At 39.4% G+C, this 18870-nt stretch overlaps 1 long non-coding RNA gene across 2 annotated transcripts in view; it reads left to right on the top strand.

Moving 5' to 3' along the window:
* Nucleotides 1–18870, top strand: part of LOC105463446 (uncharacterized) — a 70941-nt gene that overhangs the window by 28429 nt on the left and 23642 nt on the right. Inside the window, exon 3 of one of the 2 annotated variants that reach the window (XR_976330.3) lies at nucleotides 10064–10862. This is a non-coding gene — a long non-coding RNA (uncharacterized lncRNA). Of the gene's footprint in view, nucleotides 1–10063; nucleotides 17076–18870 lie in introns of those variants that run through there. The other variant, XR_976329.2, reaches the window with a different exon arrangement.

Raw genomic sequence — 18870 nt, 5'->3', positions numbered from 1 at the left:
AAATGTCCATGAGCCATTGGTGATGCTCAGCGTATAGAAGACAGGAGCAATACATTCCTTCAACCTGGAGCTTGGGACTGAGTCATTTAGTGATTTGGTACTTCAGTCTCTGATTCTGCACTATCCAGCTGCATTAGTTTTCTGTGGCTACTGTAAAAAGTTACCACCAACTCAATGGTTTAAAACAAGAAAAATGTACTATCTTACAGTTCCAGAGGCCAGAGGTCTGAAATCAAGATGTAGCAGGGTTATACTCCCTCTGGGGACTTTAGGGAATAGTCCATTCCTTGCCTTTTCTAGCTTCTGGTAAGCGTCAGCATTTCTTGGCTTCCTTGGCTTGTGGTGGTATCAGTTCAATCTCTGCCTCTATCTACATGTCACCTTCTCCTCTGTGTGCTTGTTACCAAAACTCCGTTTGTCTCTTTCTTGTAAGGATATATATATAGGGATACACGTGATTGAATTTAGGGCTCGCCCAGATAATCCAGGATAAACTCAAGAATCTTTTTTGTTTGTTTGTTTTTGAGACAGGGTCTCCCTCTGTTGACCAGGCTGCAGTGCAGTAGTGCAATCATGGCTCACTCCTATCTCGACCTCCTGGGGTCAAGTGATACTCTCACCTCAGCTTCCTAAGTAGCTGGGACTATAAGCACATGCCACCACGCTTGGCTAATTTTTGTATTTTTTGTATAGACGGGGTTCCACCATGTTGCTCAGGCTGCTCTCGAACTCCTGGGCTCAAGCAGTCTGACTCCCTCAGCCTCCAAAAGTGCTAGGATTGCAGGCATGAGCCACTGCACCTGGCCCCTTCAAGAATCTTAGTCACATCTCTTGCCATATAATGTAATATTCACAAGTTCCTGGAATTAGGATGTAGACATGTATGTTAGGGGTCATCATTGAGCTTGCTAACCTTCTGAAGAAGACACTCCTGTCAGTGGTATCTATTGAGGAGCCAGGCCAAACACATGTGAGGACTCTAAATTCAGAAGCATTGGCTGCAGAGGCAGATGAAACGGCAGCAGAATTCTTCAGGGAACTTCTGAGACAATATTTGTCACCTACCCAACCAGGCTGCGACAACCCTGGATTCAGGAAACATTACTGTTTTAAACTTCCATCCCAGGACCAATATCCACTGAAAATACTACAAGAAAGCACTGAAGGTAATGGCTTCACTGCCTTTGTTTGACTACCTGACTTCAAGGTGCCCCAGTCTGCTGGAACACATTCCTGACTCATTCTGGATGCTGGGAGTGCTATTTAGATAAATGGTCATAACATTTCTACTTTACCTTTAATTAGAAAAGGTACTCCTTGTTCAAACTTTAAGCAGTTAGGGCATATACAAGTAAAAAGTGAAAAATATTTATCCATTGTCTCCTAATTATTCTCCCTACATTAGTCACCACCACTTCTATCTCCAGGGGTGACCATTATCATCAGTTTAGAGTTTGTTTTTTCATACATTTTTTTGTATATGTAAATATACATATATATATATATATATAGCTAAAATAAACTCACACCATGTGTCTTTGCAAACATTTTTCAGCTTTAATTTCTTTAGATTGTATTGATAGCTCTGTCTGATTTCCCAGGGGAAAGTATTTTCCTGAAAACAAAATTACTGCTCCTAAAACCACTCATCTATTGCAACTGTACAGTGAGAAATGATAGTGGATCTGGTAGCAATGGAACTGTGAGAACTGGTTAAATAATGGAGATCCAGATACCTACTGAGATCCAAACACCCAGTGAACAATACTATGTGATATCCTTTTGTAAAATGGGAGTTCAGTAAGTGATTCATATGGAGGTATCACCTCTATTTTTTATTTACTATTTAGGAAGCCTAGTACATTTCCTTTACTTTTGCTTTCACGAGAGTCATCTACTTTATTTTCAATTTAAAATTTTCTATTAAAACTACTAAGATAAATTCTGATGCTTTCCCTATTCCACTAAATGTATTTAGCTCTGTTAGCACTTACACATTATTTAAGTATGAAACTTTCACCAACAGCAATTTTATGTTGTTTCTTTCTTGTGAAAAGTGTATTTCACTATTACTATCTTTTAGCATCATTTCTGTTGCCATTTTCATGAACAGTATATGCATTTTTTACAGAGAGATGTGAGGTATCCATTCTTTTCTTACGATACTGGCAATCTGGATGAGAATATAAAATATACAGTAGTTCAAGTATCACAAATTGTTTAATTCATTCAGGAAGCATTTTTTTATCACTATGTTCTAGGCACTGCTCAAGGCTTTGAGGTAAAGCATTCAACCAAAAATACACAAATTTCTGTGCCCATGGATTTTATATTCTAGAGGGTAAGCAAGGCAATAAACAAGAAAAATAAGTAAAATATAAGGTATGTTAGAAGATTATCAGCACTATAAAGAAAACTAAATGAGGATAACAAGGATTCAGAGTGCTGGGGGTTGTGTATGTGCAATTTTAAATTAGATGGGCAGGGAGAACCTCACTGAAAAGGTGATATTTAAGCAAAGACCCGAAGGAATTATGGAAACAAGCCAGGCCAGTGTAAGAACGTTTCATGCAGAAGAAAAAGAGCCAAATCCCTGAGGCAGGGCCATACCTGATGTTTTCAAAGAATAGCAAAGTCAGGATGGCAAAGTAGAGTCAACAAGAGAGAAGTAGGGAGAGACCAAGTTGGAGAGGTCAGAGAGGGCCCGATAGTATAGATCAGGACCTTGGTTTTGAATCTGTTAGAAGTAGAGAGCTGTTGGAGGTTTTGAGCAGGTGAGTAACATGATCCGACTGAAGTCACTCAACTGCTGGGTTAAGAGTGAGAAGTCATCAGATGATGGATATAATTCAGAAGTAGAGACTGCAAGATTTTCTGATGACTTGGGGACAGAGTGTGAGACAAAGAGAGGATTGCTCTAAAATTTAGTAGTCTGGGAATATGGAGTAACGAAGTTTCTATGACTTGCAGTTTCATCAAACTTAGGAATTTAGTGTGGCACATGGTAATCTTGAGATGTTTGTTAGGTGCAAATAGAGATGTTACACAGTCCATTGGATATGAAAACTAGCATTCAGGTAAAAGGGTTGGTTGGAGATAGAAATCTTTTTGTCTTCAGGGTATAGACAGTTTTCCAACTGTGATACTAGGGAATGTCAAGAAGAGATGGAGCATCAAGGCAGAGAAGAGGTCTGAGGGCTGAGCCCTGGGAACCTCTATATTAAGCAGAAAAGAGGAGAAACCTGTAAAGCAACCATTAAAAATCAGTGAGGTAGGAAGGAAACTAATGCAGCCTTGAAAACATGCTCCAAGGAAGAGTGATCAACTGTGACAAATGTTGATAGATCAAGAAAAAAAGAGAAAAAGAAAGTATACGAAAGTATAGAAATTCTATAAGAAAGCAAAAGTGGAACAGAATTATGGGAAAGGAACTGGAGGGGAAGGGGAGGTCAAGGACTTATTTTTGAGTATGGGAGAGTTAGCAGTACAGATGAGAGACACATTCCGTTTGGTCTGCAGTGTCTTAATAATTTTTGAATTTGAATGTCTTTTGAAAGGGCATGTTCTCTAGGCATCCACTACCTTTGCCAAGCCCCTCCAGACATTCAGGTTTGCAGCTCATGCAGGAAACTCTAGGCCATGCTTGTCTAACCCTTGGCCTATGGGCTGTCTGTGACCCAGGATGGCTTTGAAAGTGACCCAACAGAAATTCGTAAACTTTCTCACAACATTATGAAGTTTTTTTGAGATATATATATATATATATATATATATATATATATATATATATATTAGCTCATCAGCTATCATTAGTGTTAGTGTATTTTATGTGTCGTCCAAGACTTTTTTTTTTTTTTTTTTTGAGTCCGGGTCTTGCTCTGTCACCCAGGCTGGAGTTCATTGGCATGATTTTCGCTCACTGCAACCTCCGCCTCCGGGGTTCAAGTGATTCTCCTGCCTCAGCCTCCTGAGTAGCTGGGATTACAGGCACTTGCCACCATATCCAGCTAATTTTTTTATTTTTATTTTTAGTAGAGACGGGGTTTCACCATGTTGGCCAGGCTGGTCTTGAACACCTGACCTCATGCTCTGCCAGCCTCGGCCTCCCAAAGTGCTGGGATTACAAACGTGAGCCACTGCACCTGGTCGACAATTCTTCTCCTTCCAGTGTGGCCCAGGGAAGCCAAAAGAGTGGACACCCTGGCTCTACGTCATTGTGGATTTGATATCTACAGTTGTGGTATGTTTAAATAGCCCTGAAAGACATGTAACTTGTAAGTCATGTAATAAGTCATATGTAACTACACTGAGGCACTTTTTATTAACTTTTAAAAATGTAAGATAAATTTTTTTTCTTTGGAAAACACAAAACTAAAATTTGCTTATGGTATACAATTTAGAAGCAGAAAAATGAAATAAATATTAGTCACGATGTATCCTGAGAGATAAACTCCTGTGAACACTTGAATGTATATAATTTCTTATGTGTTTTTTTTTCAATGAAACTATATATAAGAAAAATGAGATCATACTATAAATAATGTTGCATTATTTACATTTTATACACAAAATAGAATAGCCTTTTGAAATCACTAAATACTCTTCTACAATATAATTTTTATAAATACATAGCATTCCATTGCATGATGCGTCAAGATGTGCTTAATTGGTTACCTGTTTAGATATTTATTTATTTATTGTGAATAAATTAATGTGACAATGAACACCCTTGTAGCAAATCTTGCTCTTCCTAAGAGAGGATTTGAATCCTGAGTGCTTCCGGGCTGGTGTGAAAACTGAGTCACTGGCTGTAGGGTGAGCTAGCTGACTTCCTCATGCAAAACTCCATAAAGTTCTGTTGTCTTTTTAAAATAAACTAGCCCAGTTAATCTTCACCAAAGGAGGTAGCTATTACAAAGTTTTGCTTTTAAAAAATAAGGAAATTTTGAGAAAGTCACATGCTTACTGAAACAAAACTCCTCAGAAGTGGGAAAAGATCAATGGTCCAAATAAGAAGTGTGCTTTCCATGCATGTAACTTCCTAATTTTTCTTTAGAGTTGGTAAATAAATAGCACATCTAACTGGTTCCTCTCATGCATCAAGTCTTTAGTGAGTTTTTCTCAAGGTTTTGCTCTTGCTGCCAAGCATTTAGAATGATTCCTTTGTATTATTTATGCTATTAGCATTTGTATAGACTACTGCCTATCTTGGCTTGGCTTTTCATTTCACTTCTCATACTTGTCAGGTGTCTAATTAGGTGAGTTGATTAGTTTGTCATTTCTAGTTTTCCAAATGTGACATCAGATTCTAGAAGTACTTTAACTATTGACATCTTATGCCCTTCCACACTAAACGTCATCAAATTTTTTCTTTGGTTGTTGATTCCCTTTAGAATATTCACATAGTTGGTGCCAATCTTTTCTATATAAGTTCTATCTGGGACTCCCTGTTAAAAAAGCAGCAAAAAGGGTTCACTAAAGATTCTAAAATATAAAGCTTTTTTTTTTTCTTTTTTCTGTTATCTCTATCTCAACTTATTATGGTGTTTATTTGCTCTTTAATGGTAAATGTTACTGTTCATCTTTATATTATGCAAGGCCAGTTTAAAGGCAGAGATAAGAACATTGAACTCATATGTGGAATCACTGAAATTACACAATTCCTATTTTGTAGCTCCTACATGCATATGCCACATGCAGTGGCAACTATATACAAAGCTAACTCAACTGATTTTTTTTCACTTTGTAATGCATACACATTCTACCAATACTCTATTTTTGGATTTCTCAAAGAGTAAAGGTAGAAATAAAAGGAAAAGGAACTATGGGTTGCTTCATCTTTTCCTTTCTTGTTATGCCACTACTTTCAGCCTAAATGGTTGGCTAACATGGGGAAGCAATACAAGTAAAAAAGATATGATAAAGTTCCTGGACCATTTGTGTTTCTTAGAATGCCACTGCCTTCTTCTGTCTTCTAAGCAAATTCTTGTTCAAACAGAAACTGCAACCTACCAGAGCTGTCAGTGGAAGACGTTGCAAGCTTACCTTGTACTTGCTTTGAGTCTCACCAAGCTCCTGTGCATTGTGAGTCCTCTAGGGGTCTGTGCTCATGGGGCATCACATTGTATGTGATGGGGCTTCAGGGAACTGCAAACACACATGTTGCATCTTTCTCCTTTGCTCACACATGCTCCATTGTCCTATCAGACTTTACTTTCAAAACACAAGTTTAAACATAAAATTCATAAGCGTTTCAAGACCATAACCACAGAGCATACAACCAAGCACAGAAGCCTTCTGGCCTCTAAGTGCTGTATGACTGCCCAGGTCGGACACTCATGAAGCCTGCCTTGGTTCCAGTTTTTTTCAAATGACTTCCTGTCGTCACAGCTCTAAGACAAGTATTTGTCAAATAAACAAATGAACACTTACTTTGTTCCAGACAGGGTGCTTGCCATTTAATCCTCAAACAACCATGAGATGAATCCTATTCTTATCTAATGTTATAAAACCTGAGGCTTACAAAGCTTAGTTATTTATATAAGGTTATATCGATTATAAGTAGCACAACCCGAATTTGAACCCAGGTAGTTCTTTCTCTTTAAATATAATGAAGGAGACACTTTAAAACTGGTCTTTAAAGGGGTGATGAAAATAAGGAGTTGAGATCTGAACCAGCATTGTGAAATAAAGCACATATAATTTACTAAAACAATTTATGGCAACTTTGAATAATAGAGAGATAAATGTATGATTTCAGTGTCAATGGCCAACCCTCTTTACCTAATCACTTAGGCAGCACTGGCAAAGGATGATGCATCCGCTAAGCTCTGGAATAGACTTTTTCTTTCACTGTCCTGCCACTCACTCATCTTTTTTGGGGCCCATAATGAAATGTGTTCCAGCCAGATCTACCCTTTGCATGTTCCCTGCTGGATAGATCCACTGCTGAGAAGTCTAAGTATCCTTCAACAATTGTTCACATTTTAAAGTACAGAATTTTCTTCAAATAAAGTCCTCCAGCTGTAGCTATTTCTACCACTGAACAAATGCTGACACTGAAGGGGTGCAGCTTGCCTCCAAAGATTGCCCTGCCAAATATGTCTGGCAAAGCTGCCCGGGAATATCTTCTTGATCTACACGCAGAAGTGATGGGAGCCATTTCAATTCTTAACTTTCTGCAAGGATAATAAAACTTCTTTCTGCGTGCCACCTCCACAGAGCTTCCTGAGCCATGTGACATACCATTATTCTCTAGGAATCTCCCAGGTCTCATCTATTCACCAAGCTCTATCAGCAGAGGGAGCTTAAGCTGTCACCAGGGGCCACACTTAGGACTTGTGCTTTAACTATTCCATGAATTTTTGGGGTAAGGGTATGTCTCTGAGTTCAGCAACTGGCTAAAAAATAATTTTCTTTGTTTAAAATATTGAATATTAGCCCCTCCTTTCTCCTCCTCTCCAAATAATGTAGCCTTTCCATATTGCCTGATTTACACAGTCGTGAAAAGTTCTTACTATCTGAAAATCCATGACAAAACCCATAACAATGTGGGAAGATGTTCCTTTGAGAATGGATTTGGGAATAAAGACAGATGGAAAGAAGAGGGTTTAGAAATAATTTAGGAAACGGGGTTGGCCACAATGGATATACACACACATATAGTTAGTCATAAACTATAGTTTTCATCTGAAAGGCAATAGAGTCCTCATGAGTGTCTAGGGAGAAGGTAGTGATGCAGTGATTCAAGATTTTGTTAGCAGATTGAATTGGCTAAAGGACAGAGAGCTTAGAGGTTGGAAGACCAGAAAAAAACAAAGCAAAACAAACAAAAAAACTACCACACAGCCAGATTTGCCCCTCCCCCTCCCAAAAAAAACCCAAAGCCAGGTGGCACAAGCCAATATGAAGCACAGCTGAGTACAATATTCTTTTAAACAAAGGCCAAATCAATATGTTTTGAAATTTGAGATGTGGTGAGGCACCTACTCTTTGACACCTTCCAGCATTGGTAATGCCATTTGTAGTCTATGAAACTAATAAAGGGTTTCAGATCTGTCCATTCGGTGCTGGCATTAACACACAGGGAAATAGTCAAGGCAAAATGAAAACACAAAGGTACTACTGTAAAAATATTGTATTATTTGGATTCAGTCACCATCAATTTTGCCAAATCCCTGAAGATTTCCATTGTCCTGCATAGCAGGGATAAAGGAAAATATAGGGGTAGATGCCAAATTATTTAAGTTGAATGTTTTCCAATTTCTTTTTCATGAAATGTCAGTAGTTCTTTAAAACGCAGTTCGTAGTATTGCCATATTTTTGTTCTCATATGTGTTGAAGAAATATACAGATTTCAGCCTCTGCCTTAGATTTTAAAGTAATCATTCTCAAGGAACTGGTTTCATTTGTGAATATGCTGAAGCCCAAAAGAAAGAAAAAGAACAAATATTGGTGTGAAACGACGCTTTAAATGCATGGGTGCCAGACGGAAAAGCTTTTGGCCTGTTCCTATATTTGATCAATTGGCTTGTCTAATCCATTTGACTACGGACGGATGGCCTGACATGACTTCAGATTAGTTTAATAGGGATTAAGGTGGCATGAAGTGTATAATGGTATGCATTTGTAAGTACAAACATGCTTAGAAATTCATTTATCTTTGGGGAGTGATGGAGGTTAGTTCAAGCTCCAGCTATATTTACAAACAGATTCTAGCCACAGCTGAGCAGTGTGGACCTGGGGAAAGTAACTGTGCCTGCCTTTCCTTAAGCCCACAAGGCCTTTTGATTTCTGCCCAAATAAAGCAGGCCTTTGGCATTCAGCTCTCTTAGCTGGCAAGATATCTGCATAATGTCTGCAGAATTTAGAATGGCCAGGAGGGGCAGGTCAAAGACAGCCAAATTATGATATCATACCCATAAAACTTCATCAATGGTGACACACAGAAAACACTCAGTAAATTGCTTTCATTAATTTATCCTTATTAAGAAATTCTAAGCAGTGTCTTCATTCCTTGGCAGATTTCTGATTCTGCCATTTCCCTTCCTTCCTTCATTGCTTTTCCTTAACAAAAACAAGCAACCATGGGCACAGAGTGACAGTAGCTGAAGAAATGTGGCCTGGGGTAGCCTAGGATGCTCACACTGACTGAGAGGAATGTTTTATAAATGCTCTATTTGCCTTTGGGAGAGCCAAAGACTTTTCTGAATCTTCTGCTCTGGGTTAGGATGAGAGTTATTCCTGCAGTTAAGTAAAAGGAAACCTGACTATAGAGAATTCTCTGCCTCCCTTCTCTGAGGACAAGAACGGGGGCACTGAGGGACCAGCTGCACAGAACCGGGCTTGGCCCCGGGTTGCAATGCCCAGACTCCATTGGACAGAGGGAGTAGGGATGGTTGCGAGGCTGTCAGGGCAGATGCAGGATCAGGAAAAGAGAGGGATATGCAATTGAATGTAGGCCCAGTTTTTCTTTGGGTCACACACGTTTCTAAAGCTGAAAATCTCACTAGTCTACAAAAATGACATCAGGAGAAACTGAGGGAAGTGAAGCATTTCCTTGTAACTGTTTGACCCTGTTGGGAGTTGAGAGTGTCATCCATGTTGGGGCAGATATTCCCAAGTCTCATCATCTGTCTTGTTTGGTTGCCTGTTTGGGGTCTTGGAAGCTTGACCCAAAGGCATTACTCAGGGAGTGGAATTCATAAACCATTCCAGTGCCTTATGGCAGAGAACTTTTGCATATAGACCAGCAATGAGAGAAGAAGCGTATGAGAAAGCTAAGACCAAGAGAGACAGAAAGAACAAGAAAAAAATATCAAAAAGAAGATTTATCAGGGAATGTTTAAGATGGGAATGCATAGATAAAATATTTTGAATATGAAAGAGAGGATAAAAGATTCTGCATTGTTTCACAAGCAAATTTTAAAACAGCAGAGATATAACTATGTACCACAAATAAACCCTTGTTATTTTGTGTTCTTTTCTTACTGTGCTAAATTTATTTCTGATTGTGGTATGCTTAGGAACATTCAAGTTCTCAAATATATTTTGATTCCTTTAGTTATCATAGGAACTGACTGAACTATGGATGCACTGTGGCCTTGCATTCTTGAGGACTTCCATGTTGAATGAGCATGTCAGGTGGACCCTTGTTGATGATGGCCATTGATGCATGCTGTGGAACTCTGTGTCCTGACAGACACGTGGGCAGGAAACTTGATAAAGGAAGTACCCAAATTTAGATGTTACTCACTCCAACAAGAGATGAAGAAACCAAAGATTGCAAAGCATGGCTCAAAGAAGGAAAACAACGGTAAAGATAGCAGCTCTTTCTCCCCCTCAATACCCAAATCTTATTGCTTTGGCAAAATTGTTGCCTGGAGAAGCAGTCCTGCACCAGGGTAACAAATAGACAATTATGACGCTCAGCCAGATTCCTTGTGAATGAACCAGACTTGAACTATGCTATAATTTGTTGAAGATGCTAAGGTCTTGACTGTTTTTGACATTACCGTATGAAGACTTAAACACATCCATGATAATTTCATCTAGGTAAAGAGTTATGGTATTCAGTAACAGGAAGTAGGGTCAAGAAATAAAGAAGGGACACACTGGCTTTTAAAACAAAACAAGACAAACAAATATGAATACGTAATTGAAAGAAAGGCACCTTGATGAGAGTGCTTGACAAGAAATCAGGACCTGTGAAGTCGAGTGCAGACTCCATTGCTGAACAGCTGTAGAGGAAGGAACTAGCTGCCCTCTAAGTTCCCTTTTAGCTCTGCATTTCTACGATTCTGATTCATCTTCCTAGGAAATACAGTTCCAGTCTCAAGAGCACTGAACAGCCATGAAGAATGGTGAGTCTGATTTATTTTAGTCATGGAAGAGACCTTCTATTCTGCATCGATAATTATTTGGGTTTCCTTTTGTGCGTGCATGCCAATTTTGCTATCTTGAACACTAAACTTGTGGGTTTATAATTTGCTGGAAAGTTCAAATGTAAGATGATGAACTGCTTAGGTGTTTTATTCCCCGCCCCACCTCACCCCAAGTAAGAATGACAAATCCATTTCCTGGTGCCAGCTCCTGTTATTTCTTCCCTCTGGCAGGTTAGATCTGTTGTCAGTTTCAGAAGCAGAGATTTGATGTAACTTAGGTAGTATGTTGAAATTTTCTGCTCAGGCCTCTTCTTAAACAAACAAATGAAAAACTTTGCAAGGTCGTGTGAGCTAATATAACGATATTTTTCATTTTTGCATTTCTATTTTTCCTCTCTGGTGGTAGCGAAAAATATATTAGAGAGTTCTGGGTTAAAGGCCCTCAGGTTTTTTTACAGGTAATAGTATGTTCTGTTCAACAGTTTAAGCACATTTAAGTAAAATGAAAGGAAATGAAAATGAATTACAGGCTAAAAGCAAGATCTTGGCTTCCAGGAGCCTCTCAGCTGATGGTTCCAGGTATCACTGAAATAGAAACGCTGCCAGAAGAGGTACTAAACATGAACCAGGGCACACTGCAATTCTTGTCTCTCAAGGGGAATGCAAATGGTCTTGCTGTGGTTGATGTAAATATGTGTAAAACAACAACTACAGAACACGTAACCTTTCAATACCTTTGGAAAGCTCTATATGTTGATTGAACAGGGACTTTGATAAAAATGACAGTTTGTCACCACTCTCTTGAGAGAAGTGTAAAATAAAAATGATGTGTGGTGTATGTGTGTGTGTGTGTGTGTGTGCACATGTGTAGGTGGAGATGAGATATTCCTACACTGGCTTTCTTGATGTGAATCAGTATGTTAACATTTCACCTGTCTAAATTTTATAAAGGCTCCATCTCTAGAAGAAACAAAAGCAGTATCAACTATGACTTTGGACCTGTTTGTGTTTATAGACGGGTTGTCCCATCAATGTGGTCTGTCTAGTAAGGCCTGTCTTATCTACAGAGTAATTGTTCTCCAAGATCATTTGCTCCGTACTGCCCAAATATTTAGTATGTATTTAGGTAACAGTTCTGGGATACCGACGGGATGCAGTATCTGAAGATCACTGATATGGTTTGGCTGTGTCCCCACCCAAATCTCATCTTGAATTCACATGTGTTTTGGGGTGGACCCAGTGGGAGGTAATCGAATCATGGGGGCATGTCTTTTCTGTGCTGCTCTTGTGATAGTGAATGAGTCTCAGGAGATCTGATGGTTTTAATAATGGGCGTTTCCCTGGCAAACTCTCTCTTCTCTTTGCCTTCCACCATGATTGTGAGTCCTCCCTAGCCATGTGGAAGTATAAGTCCATTAAACTTCTTTTTCTTCCCAGTCTTGGGTACGTCTTTATCAGCAGCATGAAAACAGGTTAACACAGTAAATTGGCACCAGCAGAGTGGTGTATTGCTAAAAAGATACCTGAAAATGTGGAAGCATCTTTGGCACTGGGTAACAGGTAGAGAGAGGCTGGAACATTTTGGAGGGCTCAAAAGAAGATAGGAAAATGTGGGAAAGTTTGGAACTTCATAGAGACTTGTTGAATGGCCTTGACAGAAATGCTGATAGTAATATGAACAATAAGGTCCAGGTTGAGGTGGTCTCAGATGGAGATGAAGAACTTGTTGGGAACTAGAGCAAAGGTAACTCTTGTTATGTTTAGGCAAAGAGACTGGTGGCATTTTGCCCCTGCCCTAGAGATTTGTGACATTTTGAACTTGAGGGAGATGATTTAGGGTATCTGGTGGAAGAAATTTCTAAGTAGCAAAACATTCAAGAGATGACTTGGGTGCTGTTAAAGGCATTCCGTTTTGTAGAGGAAACAGAGCATAAGAGCTGGAAAATTTGCAGCCTGACAATGTGGTAGAAAAGACAATCCCTTTTTCTGAGGAGAAATTCAAACCAGCTGCAGAAATTTGCATAAGTAATGAGCTGAATGCTAATCCCCAAGACAATGGGGAAAATATCTCCAGGGCATGTCAGAGGTCTTCACAGCAGCCCCTTCCATCATGGACTTGGAGGCCTAGTAAGAACAATGGTTTCATGGGCCCAGGGTCCTCGTGCTATGTGCAGTCTAGGGACTTAGTGTCCTGAGTCCCAGCTGCTCCAGCCATGGCTGAAAGGGGCCAGTGTATAGCTCGAGCCATGGCTTCAGAGGGTGCAAGCCCCAAGACTTGGCAGCTTCCATCTGGTGTTGAGCCTGCAAATGCAGAGGAGTCAAGAATTGTGGTTTGGGAACCTCTGCCTCGATTTCAGAGGATTTGGAAATGCCTGGATGCCGAGGCAGAAGTTTACTGCAGCGGCAGGGCCCTCATGGAGAGTCTCTGCTAAGGCAGTGATAAAGAGAAATGTGGGATCAGAGCCCCCACAGAGTCCCTACTGAGGCATTGTCTAGTGGAGCTGTGAAAGAGGGCCACCATCCTCTAGACCCCAGAATGGTAGATCCACTGACAGCTTGTACCATATGCCTGGAAAATCTGCAGACAGTCAGACACTCAGTGCCAGCGCATGAAAGCAGCAACTTGCTTTTGATTATACCCTGCAAAGCCTCAGGGGCAGAGCTGCCCAAGGCAGTGGGAGACCACCTCTTGCATCAGCATGACCTGGATGTGAGACATGGAGTCAAAGGAAATCATTTTGGTGCCTTAAGATTTGACTGTTCTGCTAAATTTCAGACTAGCCTCTTTATTTTGGCCAATTTCTCCCATTTGGAATGGCTGCATTTGCCCAATGCCTATATCCTCATTGTATCTAGGAAGTAACTAACTTGCTTTTGATTTTACAGGCTCACAGGCAGAAGGAACTTGCCTTGTTTCAGGTGAGACTTTGGACTGTGGACATTTGAGTTAATGCTGAAATGAGTTAGGACTTTGGGCAATTGTTGGGAAGGCACCATTGGTTTTGAAATGTGAGGACATGAGATTTGGGAGGGGCCACAAGCAGAATGATGTGGTTTGGCTGTGCCCACACCCAAATCTCATCTTGAATTCCCATGTGCTGTGGGAGGGGACCCAGTGGGAGGTAACTGAATCATGGGGCAGGTCTTTCGTGAACTTTTCTTGTGATAGCAAATGAGTCTCATAAGATCTGGTGGTTTTCAAAAGGGGAGTTTCCCTGCACAAGCTCTCTCTTCTCCTTGCCTGCCCCATCCATGAAAGACATGACTTGCTCCTCCTTGCCTTTCACCATGATTGTGAGGCTTCCCCAGCCCTTTGGAACTGTGAGTCCAATTAAACCTCTTTTTCTTCCCTGTCTTGGGTATGTCTTTATCAGCAGCATGAAAAATGGACTAATACAATGACATAAACTATCACGTTTTTATGCACTTAGCTTTTAATCTATGATATCTCTAATTATTTCCATTTGATTCCAGAAGATGAGAGGGGGAGTTGGTTGTGCTAATAAACCCCTGCTTACTTCCCAGACTCTGAGATGGAAACAGTGGTGCTTGTAGGAATTCTCATTAAAGACCTGATCAAACAGGCTTCATTGACTCATAGGCTGCTGTGTTGTTGCTGGGTGTGTGTTGGTCCCCTCCTGACACTTTTATTATTTCCTTGGCACCTCTAGTATTGTGCTAAAGGTCATCTGAGAGTCAGATAGAAGAATACATGCCAAGTGTATTTACTGTACTGGCACCGGTACCACACATTTCTAAGGCCCACACATTTCTAAGGCTGGCAGTTACTCTGAATAACCTATCTTTCTAGGTCATTGCCTGTTACTTTAACCCCTTATGGCTATCATTCCCTCCTCCCAAAGCAAAAATGTCAAAGGAACTTAAAGGAATTACTCTTATCAGTTTGAATACCTCGATGAAGACTTTCAACAAGGGCAGGTCACCACAGGTAAAACATTGAATTATTTAGAACAGACAATATGCAAATAAAAGAATAAGATAGTATCTGTTTGAAGTATTTCTGGGAAAAATGTAGCAAAAAATTATAATTCTTCTATCTCCTTCTCTCCTGTGCACAACTTTTCTGGCTTTAGAAATATGGATGTCCTCATCTTTTCCAGAAATATCCTGTAAAGCTGGATTAAGAGGATGATGTGAGGACAATTGGATGTAGTGACATAAAAAACCTAGCAGTCAACTTTGGTGGGTGAGCTGGAGAGTTAAATTGCACAAGAGTAGCTCTCTTTATTAAGTTTTGTACAAAGCCATAACGAAAAGCTAAGAGTGCAAACTGTTTCCACACAGACATGTTTTGGACTATATTCCCTGATTCATACTCTGCAAATGCAAAAAGAAAATGATAGCTTGGAGATCTCCAACATAACCCGGAGATCCTTCTACTTTCTGACTTTAAACAGGTTAATAAGAACATATGTCTTTAAATGAAGAAGGCCGACTTCACTTGCATAAATGACATTTGAGGGTCTGAACATCGAAGCAACTAAGAAGTTGAAGGATAGTTGGAAGTGGTGGGTGGAAGGAGGAGGTATATTAAGACATAAAAATCCATAGATCTACAATTACTATTATTTTCAAGGTGAAGTCTCGCTCTGTCACCCAGGCTGGAGTGCAGTGGTGTGATCTCGGCTCACTGCAACCTCGGTCTCCTAGGTTCAAGCAGTTCTCTTGCCTCAGCCTCCAGAGTAGCTGGGATTGCAGGTGTGTACCACCACACCCACCTAATTTTTGTATTCTTAGAAGAGATCAGGTTTCACCATATTGGCCAGGATGGTCTGGAACTCTTGACCTTGTGATCCGCCGGCCTCAGCCTCCAAAAGTGCTGGGATTACAGGCATAAGCCACTGTGCCTGGCCCAATATATAAAATTATTTAGGGCCTAATTATTGGTTTTAATAAAGCCCCCAAAGAGATTTGGAGAGTACATTAAGATGTGCCCTTTCTTTTATGTAGTAACCTCAGTTTCTATACATGTAGAGGTGGGGCAGGGGACAGCTGTGAGCTGGGGTTCTGAGAAACTTGATTACTAGATTGGTATCATGGGAATTTGCTGATCCTGTGTGAGACAGTTTGTTAAATCCCATTCATGTGTCCAAATACATGATTAGGGACTCGTAGTAACCACCCCTGTTCACACATCTATCATTCAGACACAAAACAAAATACAAAACACCAAATGTCTCTAGAGTTGAGCCAGATCTTTCTTATCTTTGAAGAATCAAAACTTATAAAAGCCTCAGGGAACTGAAATGATTTATGAATGTTCAAAGTTGCTAGACTTTTGACAATTGTTCTTGCTAAAACAAAACTGTTTACATTATCTTGTATTGCCATACAGATTTTGACCAAAATAAAAGTTTATTTCCAAAAATAATACTGTTTTCTTGTTATTTTCCCCTTCTATTTAGATATTGCATTTAAAAAACTTTATTTTTTTCTTTTTTTTTTTTTTTTTCTGTAAAAGCTATTCCAAGTAAGAGTGTTTAGTAGAAACAGAACCTTCTCAATAAAATGTTAGGAAAACCTCTCCTGGTCTGAGCTGCAACCTGCACCCTGTCACCAGGCTGACCAAACAGATATTTATTACCTTTTAAACTACCAGAGAAAATAGTAGGCTTTAGAATATGTGGATTTGGGCTTGGTGAAAAGAACAGTGTTGATTAAAAAGAGTAGATAAATCTTACTCTTTTGTGGAAATGCCAGGGTCCTGCTACCATTGCTTTTTCTGTCATGTATGTTTTCAAAAAGCAGTTAGCAGAATATCACTGATGTTTACACCCATGAAGAAAATAGCAAGCCAGTGTATTATTTTTTAAAGCATTCATTTGTGGGTAAATTTGTGCCTCATAATCAAAGTGTTGTATTTGCCTTCTTTAATTATGTGATTTCTTAAGAATGTTCAGCTGTCAGATTTTTTTTTTTTTTCTGGAAATAGAGCCTGGGGAAGGAGAAGACATACTGTAGTGAATTGCAAAAATCAAGAATCACAATTTACATTTTCTTTACTCACTTTTAAAGTAAAACCAGAGGTGTGAACTGTGGGTAAGCTAAAAGCATCACTGGCCAATTTTGGTTAAAAACAGACCTTTTTTCTCATCATTATTAATTTAAGGTGATGGATATTTCACTCTTTCATGAGATACTGAGGCCTTCAATGAAGAAAGAATCACATCTTATTAATGTCTGATTTAGCAACTTGTCAGTCTTTTTTTTTTTTTTTTTTGAGATGGAATCTCGCTCTGTCACCCAGGCTGGAGTGCAGTGGCTGATCTCAGCTCACTGCAAGCTCCACCTCCTGGGTTCACGCCATTCTCCTGCCTCAGCTTCCCGAGTAGCTGGGACTACAGGCGCCCGCCACCTCGCCCAGCTAGTTTTTTGTATTTCTTTTAGTGGAGACGGGGTTTCACCGTGTTAACCTGGATGGTCTCGATCTCCTGACCTCGTGATCCGCCCGTCTGGGCCTCCCAAAGTGCTGGGATTACAGGCTTCAGCCACCACGCCCGGCCCAACTTGTCAGTCTTAAATGAGAGTGTAAACACCTAGAAAATCTCTAGACCCATCTTGATGTCATTGGCAACAACATCATTCTTTCATATTTTAGTTAAAATATTCAGTATCTTTAGGCATTCTTGTCCAGTGACTGTGGGATTATAAATTGGTGTAAGCAAGAAAGTAGCTTGGTAATATGCTGTAAGAATCTTAACAATGTAGCTCTTGAATTGGTCATTTCTCTTTTTAGAATATATCATAAGAAAAAATACCAGATACAGAATAAAAAAGCCAATATGTTGATTTTCATGTAACCCAAAGATCACCAGGTCCTTTAACTATCTGGGATTACCCAGATAGTTTTAATATGCTAGTTAAATAAGCCAAGCTCTCACCCACATTAACTGCAGAGTCCCAGTGACTTTTCAAAATGCCTAAATAGGGTGATTAGGTGGGGACAAGAGATACTTATACTACCTTGTCTCTGCTATAACTTGCTCTAAAGCCCTGTAGCAGGCCTTTCTTTAATCCCTATGACATCTCATCTCTGCCTTTGTATGTCATGTAAGCTTTGCTGGTTCCTTTTTATGCCTTTTCCGTCATTTCTCCAGCATTTAGAATTTAGAGTGGTGGAAAGATTTACAATGCAAAATAGAAAATTACTTAAAAATACACGGGCCACATCCATGCTGTTAGAGTTTGTTGGCCATCCAGGAGTTGTTCCCTGGCTGAGTCTCTCCTTGGGCTCTGCACAGCAGCCATGTTGCTGGGCCCTGGTCTCTTCTTTCAAAGCTTCCTTTCCTGTCCTTTCTTCCTTGGGTCCTAGCAACTTAGCCCTCCTGGATTCCTTCCTCCAGCCTCAACACTTTTCTCTGAGGACCCAGAGAGCTGCTCCAAATCATTTTTTATTTCAAAACCCTTTCCTTTAGAGGAAATATATTTTCACTTTATTTTGCAGAGCTGTTTAGATTCCTTAATTTTGACATCCCATTCTAAACTTTGCTCTGGACCTGCCTTAGTTTTTAAACCAAAGGACTTTTTAAATGTTTTGTTCAAACATGAGTCATTTTTTGTGTGTGTGTCTAAAATCGTATTATATTCTCACTCCTCCTTGCAAATTAATAAAAAATAATATTTTTCCCTGATGTTCTGATAACTCGATAATACTAAAAGTAATCTGAAAAAAAATTAGTATCCTCCATAAAGGAATATGATTTGGAAAATTACAGTCGATTCATAGAATAAAATAATAGCTTTTAATTATAAGTTATATTCATAAAATGTTTGGCTTATGTGTCACAATTTTAAATTACATAACATTATAACCTATGTAATTTTGACCATGTAAAATTATTAAAATTAAGCAGAAGGAACTATACTAAAATATTAGAGTATCTATTTTGGATGGTGGAGTTATGTGTGATTTTTATATTCTTTTAATTTTTTAAATTAGCTTCCAGTTTGTCTATAATAAGCTTGT

This window comes from Macaca nemestrina, chromosome 3 (assembly GCF_043159975.1).
Source record: "Macaca nemestrina isolate mMacNem1 chromosome 3, mMacNem.hap1, whole genome shotgun sequence".
NCBI lineage: Eukaryota > Metazoa > Chordata > Mammalia > Primates > Cercopithecidae > Macaca > Macaca nemestrina.
The sequence above is the reverse complement of the archived record's forward strand: the minus strand, read 5'-3'. Positions and strand labels throughout refer to the sequence as shown.